Source organism: Cervus canadensis, chromosome 13 (assembly GCF_019320065.1).
Source record: "Cervus canadensis isolate Bull #8, Minnesota chromosome 13, ASM1932006v1, whole genome shotgun sequence".
Lineage (NCBI taxonomy): Eukaryota > Metazoa > Chordata > Mammalia > Artiodactyla > Cervidae > Cervus > Cervus canadensis.
This window is the reverse complement of record NC_057398.1, coordinates 61,483,687-61,493,979: the sequence shown is the minus strand read 5'-3', so window position 1 is coordinate 61,493,979 and position 10,293 is coordinate 61,483,687.

Below are 10,293 nucleotides of genomic sequence, written 5' to 3'. Positions count from 1 at the left end.
GAGGAAAATTTACAATATCAAAACTATGCCAAAAATTCCCTAGTGATTCCTTTTCTTGTTTCAGACACAAACTGGACCTAAGCTTAGAATATTCTGGTTTCTCCATTTCAGTGTTTTTAAATGAGTAACTTTATCGCTCTTGGCTTCTGTTACCCAAATCAACCTCAAACCTCATCCTATTGTTACTGAAAGTTGACTCTGTTATCCTTTTATTTTAAACTATACTATATTTAAAGTTTTGATACAAAATTTGAAAATTATTTCTCTGCCATATTTTTATGTGATATACTTTTATGTTTATTCCAACTTGATAGAATTATACAACTTGAAAAACAATGGGTAAAAGAACCATAATGAAAAATATTTCAATGGTGATCTTGATCTTAAGATTTGCAAAACAAATTTACCTTATAAGTTTGTATTTAACTTATCTTATTGTCTGAGATTGAGAAATGAATTACTAAGCAAGTAAATCTACTATATTATTTGTATAAAATACTAACACTTTTGCTATTAATAATAGTAGAACTTCTTTCTCAGCCTCATCAAGTTGTAAACATTGAAGGATCTCCACTCAGCAAGGTAAGTGTGATATACACAGTGAATAAATGTTGACCAATTTGACATTGGTTTCCTATTTCCACTCTTCAAAATACCTACAGTTGATTTGTTTACTGTTATACTGGAAAGACTAGAGGTATGTATTTTTAGAAGGCAAACAAGTGATGAATTCAAGAAACACTCTAGCTAAAGCACTGGTAGACAGTCTGGAAACGATGCATCATAAGATGTACCATCTTACTGTCCTAGATATTGTCATATCTTCCATCCAGTCCAAATGTACCTACATTTCCATCAGAATAGGAACCCATGCTTTAATCCTCACATCTAAGTTGGCTATTGACTGAGTTCCAATCATTAAGCTTTCTCCAGTAAAACATATTGATTATAGGATTACAAAGATGAATCAGATTTTACATTCTTTTTTAAGTATAATTCTAAAAACATTTTTAAAAAATATAATGAACTAAATAGAACACAAAACTTGTTTACCTGCATAAAAATCAAAGAAGTATGAAAAAAAGCATTTCTGTGGACTACCAGCCTTCTAATACATTATTTTGTTTAGGCTATGTTTTCTTGTTGAATGTAGATACACTTAACATATTTCATTTCATTACCAAAATTATCTTTATTAGGAAAATGCTTAAGTATTTAAACTCAGGATGATGAAATAATAAAAAAGATGATAAACCTATCAAATGTCTTCACTGAATTTCGTACAAGAATTGAATATTAAGATCTCAAGTGCTTTAGTCAGAGACAACCAGTGTTATCACCATGACGTATTAACAAAACAATGTCCTTTCCTGAGTTTCAGCCCATGAGTTTTTGAAGGTTTTTCTAAGATAAACTATTTTTTTTAACTAAATAAATATGATAAAGTTAACTGAATTTAATTGTGATTACATAGGCAAGTGAATGCAATGGAGATGTAAGTGGAGGATGAGCAAAAAGGAAAGAGAGAAGTTCCTCTTTTATAAATAGGCATATAGCTCCATAAGAACAAAGAAAAGGCAATTAACTGGGGGAGGGCTCTGGAATTTGTATTTTCCTGAAAGATTTTTTAAAATGAAAAAAAAATTGAAATAATCTAAATATTTTTTAAGTTTTGTTAAATTTAAGAAAGCAATGTTCACAACATAATAATATGCTGTGAATATGTTACAATAGAATAAAAATTAAAAATTTATGTATCTTCAAACCAATATAGCAACCATAAAGACTTAGAATTGCTGAGTTTGGGGTATCTCAAGGAACATAATTGCCAAGTAAAACAAGTCAGGGTATCATTCAAGAAAAATGGTATTCTGTTTTTGCATATTCCATATGCTTTCCAAAATGTCTAATCCTGTATAAGTATAACTAAAAAACATGTTTAATGTTATGGTTTTAAACATTATTTTATGTAAATATGTAGTATTAAATTATTTATGATTGTAAGAAATGCCAAATGAGCAGACTGAATATTGCAAAACACAATTACTGCAATGAATAAATTTTATAACTGAAATCAACAAAAGAGAATCCTGGCAAAAAATGAATTAGCTAAATATACTGTATTTGTATAAAGCTGATATAATGAAATGTCAGTTCTCTCAAAATCTGAGTTTCATTTGGTTTGTGAATAGTAACACATGTGTTCAAAAACTCTAATTATTTAAACATAACTAGTGCAGTTCTTAATTCTGTTATTATTACCCTGTAAATTTACAACTGTGTACTTATAAATTTTCATATTCAAAGAGTACACATTTAAGAAGCTTTAAAATCCACATAAATACAACTGATTTATAAAAATGGAAAAAAAAAAACAAAATTAAACATAGAATTATGTATAATGGACAGGAAGAAACAGGATAGGGAGGACATGAATAGAAATTAGACTGCTCTGAATGCACCACATTTTGCAAAATTAATTCTATAGCAGGTGAATGCTTTACATAATAATCAATGAATGTTAAAATTTAAGTCATTTGTAAAAATAGAAAGCAAAATGAAAGAAATAATCCCAACCTTTTTGAGCTGTTTCTGCTGCCATTCCTTACAATGAGGAATTGCATAAGTTGACTTTAAGTTCAAAAATTTTATAGCATTTTTCTAGTGACATACTTCTCTAAGGACAAAAAGCCCCTGAAAAAAAGTGAAACGATTAAATCTGATTATTAAGTAATTAGTGTTATTAATAATATTTTCTTCTGAAACTGTTGACAATACATACATGTATATACCAATAGGATGAAGCAAGTAATTCATCGTGATGATGTTATTAGGAACCAGGACTTTAAGGTAAAATAAATGGAAATATAAACTAAATAACTTAAGTAAAAAAAAAAGTCCTGATTTCTTATTTGAACTTCAAGTATTATTTAAACTTAAATAGTACAATAATAGACATATATATACTTTCTGATGTTATCCATTAAAGTATGTAGAAACAATGATCAATAATTTACAATGAGCAGCTCATATCAGTTCAGTTCAGTTCAGTTCAGTTGCTCAGTCACATCTGACTCTTTGCGACCCCATGAATCGCAGCACACCAGGCCTCCCTGTCCATCACAAACTCCCGGAGTTTACTCAAACTCATGTCCAGCGAGTCAGTGATGCCATCCAGCCATCTCATCCTCTGTTATCTCCTTCTCCTCCTGCCCCCAATCCCTCCCAGCATCAGGGTCTTTTCCAATGAGTCAACTCTTCGCAAGAGGTGGCCAAAGTATTGGAGTTTCAGCTTCAGCATCAGTCCTTCCAATGAACACCCAGGACTGATCTCCTTTAGGATGGACTGGTTGGATCTCCTTGCAGTCCAAGGGACTCTCAAGAGTCTTCTCCAACACAACAGTTCAAAAGCATCAATTCTTCAGTGCTCAGCTTTCTTACAGTCCAACTCTCACATCCATACATGACCACTGGAAAAACCATAGCCTTGACTAGACAGACCTTTGTTGGCAAAGTAATGTCTCTGCTTTTTAATATGCTATCTAAGTTGGTCATAACTTTCCTTCCAAGGAGTAAGCATCTTTTAATTTCATGGCTGCAGTCACCCTCTGCAGTGATTTTGGAGCCCAAGAAAATAAAGTCTGACACTGTTTCCATTGTTTACCCATTTATTTCCCATTAAGTGATGATTTTCCACCAAGAGCATTTTTTTTTTTTTGGTATAATTATTAATTTCAGAACTGAGGCAGAAAAAGTACAAAATGAGACTGGAGTACATTGTCATAGTAAAGTAAAAGAAAGCTATCAAAGATTGATATGATTATGGAGAAAATAAGTTCAGAGTAAAGACATGTATAAAAGAGTGAAAAGAAAGTGTTAGTCATTCAGTTGTGTCTGACTCTCTGTGACCCCAGGGACTGTAGCCCATGGGTTCCTCTGTCCATGGACTTCTCCAGGCAAGAAGACTCGAGTGGGTAGACATTCTTTCTCCAGGTAGTCTTCCCGACCCAGGGACTGAACCCAGGTCTCCTGCATTGCAGGCAGATTCTTTACTGTCTGAGTCACCAGGCAAGCCCAAGTTAAATAAGGGCTAATATGAGCCAACCTGAAGAAGGTTCTACAGCCATAATTGTATAATTTGAGAACTAATGAGCAACATAACTGACATGCATTGAAAAACATCACATATGTTCTTAATGGCATAAAAATAAAATTTAAAAATTAAAAAATACAAATCTTATTACTCTTCATTGGAGAATACTAGAGAACAAGTAGATTATTTTGAAAACTTTTCAGTAAATTTAAAAAACAATTGAATATTTAACATGCATTTCATATGTAAACTGTGTTCTCATAAATTAAACATTTGATGACATGAAATTTCTCATTCTGAAAGTATGCCAGCTGAAAAATGAGAAAGAACTCATGGAGTAAAAAAAGCACCATTTGCAACACCAAATGAAATAATGGATCTAGACAATGATCATCACTAACTGCTAACTTCACAAAAGTTACTTTCACATAAGAAATAAAACAAAAACAGGAAACACCTAACAGGAAAACACCTAGGAAGTGGTCTTGCTGAAAAACTGAACCAAAATCTGGTCAAATCTCTAATTCTAAACACCTATTTATAGTAAAACCAAAGGAGAGAGGAGCATGCTAAATAACATCTTGAGTATGCAGTAACTAAAATCAACAGTATAGATGAATCTCCTTTGCATTCATTACGTTCAAGCATATTCTTTGGACAAAGTCATATAGCCAAAGCACAAGGGCATCACACTATAAACTATGGTTGGTTCATTGAAGGACATGCATGTTCTAGGAGTAACAGTTAACTGCAAGTAAATAATATTTTCTACCATCTCCATTTCTGGTCACTGCACAATCTTCAGTGGAACTCATTTAGATTTATTTGGATAAATACCATGTCAAGTCTACACAGCGGGAAAATATCAAATGTCATGGCAGTTACTTATTCAGGGAATGTTATCATCCAAAATATTCCAATGGTTTTCAAAATGGGTGATCATAAAAATCACCTTGGAAGCTGAGATATGATTCTCTCATGATAGAGAATATTTCAAAAGTTAATAATATTGTGTAGATAGCACTGAGAATCTTAACAGCTTTTGAGAAGAGAAAATGGAGACTTACAAAGGTTATAAATGAGCAAATTTCTCTGAGTTAGGACTAATTTAAATGTACACATAAAAGAGCATAAAGAATTTAGTAAAATTAACAAAAATGGCAGACCTTTAGCCTATAGTTTTAAAATGCTTCTCAAGTATGAGTATTAAATTATAAGTATTTAGACAATATAAAATTCTTAAGAAGAATGGAAATTAAAGGAGCTTAGACTTAACTGCAACATGATACATATTATATATCAAAAGGAAAGAGCTATGATCCAAGGATCATATATTCAGGGAAAACAGTGTTGAAATGTCAGCACAATATGAAGATATTTTGGAAAAGCAAGGCATTTGAAATGACATAATCCAATGTAAATGCTAAAGAAATCACAGTAAATAAATGAACAGCTTGACAGAGTGTTATTTTAAGAAACTGGCCTGGATCTAAGTGAGGACATAGATACAAGCAGGAATGGGATTCATTTCTTGAGCTGCAAAGATTCTTTTGTCTTTTATCAAATTTTCTGTAGTTCAGTAATGGAATAAAAATCTTTTTTATACAGATACAAGAATAAACAGTGTTTGCTTTCACAGGAAATGTTTTAATATTGAAAATCCTACCCCAAATATTTTGAGACACCAACTAATGTGAAACTTTTGTAGTATATTAGATGTGTGCTCAAACGAAACTGCTTTCCTACCTTTTTCACTAGCAAATTATTTTTTTCCTAATGGCTAGAAGTTTTGTTTTGTTTTGTTTTGTTTTAATGCTAAAGGAGAAAGTTGTTGGAGGCAAGTCCATCTTTTACTGTGTAACATAATTCAAGTAACTGTAACTAGTTCAGAGATTAATATAATATGCAATTACTTATGGAACAGATCCAGAGTGTGCACCTAGCTACAAGAAATTAGATGAGAGCACAAAGTACTAAGTGGTAAAAGAATGGCTACACACAAAATGAAGAACTGATGCCTTCAAATTGTGGTGCTGGAGAAGACTTGAGAGTCCCCTGGACTGCAAGAAGATCAAACCAGTCAATCCTAAAGAAAATCAACCCTGAATATTCATTGGAAGGGCTGATTCTGAAGCTGAAGCTCCAATACTTTGGTCAATGGATGCAAAGAGACAACTCACTGGAAAAGACCTTGATGCCAGGAAAGAATGAAAGCAAAAAGAGAAAGGGACGGCAGAGGATGAGATGGTTAAATGGCATCACCAAGTCAATGGACGTGAGTTCGAGCAAAGTCCAGGAAAGAACGAAGGACAGGGAAGCATGGCATGCTGAGTCTGTTGGGTCACAGAGAGTCAGACAGGACTTAGGGACTGAACAATAGCAACAAAAGAGCTGAAAAGTAAACCACTGGAGCATAAAGTGACCATAACAAACCAAGTCCATGCGTCCAGGGATGGAAAAAATCCAGTTGTGGGAAACCAGTTCCTCAAGTACTCGAGTGGGTCCAGACTACTGTGGAGTCTCAAAGAGGAGGTGAGTACCACCCACTTGGGTTGAGCCTCTGGTGGATCCTCACAAAGAGATGAAGTCACAGCCAGGTTTGTCTCAGACTGATGGTCCCAGCTCACCCATAGGTATGGTCCCAGGAGCCTCTTACCCCAAGACCAGATGTTCAGTTTGGAAGGGGGAGGGTTTCTAATGTCCTCAGGTCGGCCTGGCAGGAGATCTCCAAAAGTTGCAATTTGGGAGGAAAGGTTTTTGGTCATTTCAGTCAGTTTTTCAGAAGACTTCCCCAAAATGTGTGTCTCTTCTTATCACATGCTCAGATCAATCTTGGCTGGGTTATGGCAATAGCTAAAAGTGAAACCTATAAGGCACAGAGTCAGTCTCCAGTCAAGGCTTTATTTCAAGTTTGATGGTGCTGACGCTCTGCCTCAAAGGGCTCCTTCCTGTTTTATTATGTATGAATTTGTTTATTATTGAGCTTTATTATATATGTGTGTGTCTGTGTGTGTGTATGTATATAAGAATTGCATCAGTATGTGTGTGTGTATATATATGTATATACACATATACATATTCATATATATACATATATATATATGAATCACATCAAGAAATTACACACTAACAAAAAACAAATATAGGCTTCTCTGTAATTGTGAGTATTTCATAGAACATAAACACCAATTTTCAGTGACAGTAAAAAATGACTAAGAATCTGTATGATATTAGGCAATATTTTATGTTTTTTGTTTGCTTTTTATTCAATTTGGCACATGGCAAATACTATCTCAGTTTAATAAGAAAGAGAAATAAGAGGCAGGAGGCAAAAATGATCAATGATCATATCCAAATCCTAAAAGTATTAGATTAAATCATTAAGACAGAAATACAATTAAAATAGAATTGTCTATGTGTTATATAATGCAGACATACTTGATGAATTCCTATCATTGCTATCTTTGAGAACTTTAAGCAGATTCCTGTGAGGAATTATTATCCCACAGTGACAGGTGCAAGAGACCAGTGAGTGTCAGAAAGAGAATTCAAACCAGCAGAAAAGAAACTCTGCAATGTACCACAGATTTAAGGAAGATATTTCTTTCTATTGATATATCCAAACTGACTTTCTCAATCAAATCTTTCCATTCTGCCACTCTCATAAGCTCCATTTGTAAGATTTACTTCCATTTTATGTTTCAAGCTAAGATGACAAAAGTATTTACAGAGTGATTTTTCATAACACTACCACTAGAAAAAGAACATTAGATCTACTCTCAAATGTGTGTACAATTTCATGATGAGATATCTAAAATCTCTAGAAACATATGTCTGTTACTTTTCTAACATGGAAGACATATTTTTCCTAAAGTGTCATATTATAGCTGCCACTATTTTACAATCTAATTATAGTATGAACATGACTTATGAGACACTAGGGTAAGAGTTCCCAGTAAACTTTTCTATAAGCCCTAGAAGCTATCATTTAAAAATATTAGAAAATAAAAGTATTTCTGTTGAGAAGAAAATGAATAAAAACAATAATTTTTAGGAGTCTATGAACTATTTATTTGAACTCATTCTCATCACTGATAATTTACTGTACTTCATTTATGGGATTCCTTGGTAGCTCATCTGGTAAAGAATCCACCTGCAATGCAGGAGGCCCCAGTTCAACTCCTGGGTCCAGAAGATCCCCTGGAGAAGGGAAAGGCTACCCACTCCAGTATTCTCGGGCCTCCCTCGTGGCTCAGCTGGTAAAGAATCCACCTGCAATGTGGGAGATCTGGGTCAGATCCTTGAGTTGGGAATATCCCCTGGAGAAGGGAATAGATACCAACTCCAGTATTCTGACCTAGAGAATTCCATGGGCTGTATAGTCCATGGGGCCACAAAGAGATGAACACTCAGTCACTCATTCTCATCACTGATAATTTATTATATTTTATTTAAATGCACTTAGTGCATTTAAGCTTCCTCCCTGTGTTTTCATGTCTTGATAAAGCATGTTATTTTTAGTGCTGAATAATCTTCCATGGTCTGGATGCACCGCAGTATATTTATTCATTCACCTACTGAAGGACCACGCAGTTGTTTCCAAGTTTGGGCTATTAGAAATAAGGTTACTATAAATATCCATGTGCAGGGCTTTCTGTGGAACTAAACTTTTCATTTCTTTGGGTGAATACCAAAAAGTGTGGCTGCTGGGCCATATTGTAAGAATATGTGTAGATTTGTAATGAACATCAACACTTTTTCTTTACTTCTTTTTCAATGAATTTTTACAATTTTTAGGCAATTGTGGTGAGTTGAGTAAAACTGAAGGAACATTTAAATTGTTAATACACCAACAAACAAATGAAGTGTAATGTCAGGGGACTTTGGACAATCCTGCCTGAGGTGGACTAGGTAATATGTGGCATTTATCATGTGATGATGCTTCCTTTTCTGTATGTATAACAGCTTATGAAAACAATGTGTTTAATAACTGGTCATTACATAAATGTTTCTTGAAAAGAAAAGCAATTTTGTGGAAAAGTTTTCTGATAGATACTTGATTCTAGAAGCTTTGATTTTGTTTCATTTATTATTATATAGATTAATTTTAATTAATTTGAGGGTGGAAAAGAAAATGGATCTTCTTCATAAATGTCCAATATTCTCTTAACAAAAGCCTTTAATCATAACAATCATTCCAATTGAGAATGAGTTGTTTTCCTAAAATGGCCTTTTAAAGACAGATTGAATTTGCCAAAAAAGCATTTTAGAAACATGTAGATTTAATTTATTTAGTGAATTAGAGTAGGAAAGATTCATGAAACAAAAGGCAAAAATGACATTAAATGATTTTTATCATGAATATTAATATTATGCAGGAAATAGTACATATTCATCAATAACACATTCACTAGAGTCATTTTTTACTTTAGAATATTTTCAGTTCATTTCAGTTGCTCAGTCGTGTCCGACTCGTTGAGACCCCATGAATCACAGCACGCCAGGCCTCCCTGTCCATCACCAACTCCCGGAGTCTACCCAAACCCATGTTCATAAAGTCGGTGATGCCATTCAGCCATCTCATCCTCCGTCATCCCCTCCTCCTCCCACCCCCAGTACTTACCAGCATTAAGGTCTTTTCCAATGAGTCAACTCTTCACATGAGGTGGCCAAAGTATTTGAGTTTCAGCTTCAACATCAGTCCATCCAAAGAACAGCCAGAACTGATCTCCTTTAGAATGGACTGGTTGGATCTTCTTTCAGTCCAAGGGACTCTCAAGAGTCTTCTCCAACATCACAGTTCAAAAGCATCAATTCTTCAGCACTTAGCTTTCTTCACAGTCCAACTCTCATATCCATACATGACTACTGGAAAAACCATAGCCTTGACAAGATGGACCTTTGTTGGTAAAGCAATGTCTCTGCTTTTAAATATGCTATTTAGGTTGGTCATAACTTTCCTTCCAAGGAGTAGGTGTCTTTTAATTTCATGGCTGTAATCACCATCTGCAGTGATTTTGGAGCCCCAAAAAACAAAGTCAGCCACTGTTTTCATTGTTTCCCCATCTATTTCCCATGAAGTGGTGAGACTGGCTGCCATGATATTAGTTTTCTGAATGTTAAACTTTAAGCCAAATTTGCACTCTTCTCTTTCACTTTCATCAAGAGGCTTTTTAGTTCCTCTTCACTTTCTGCCATAA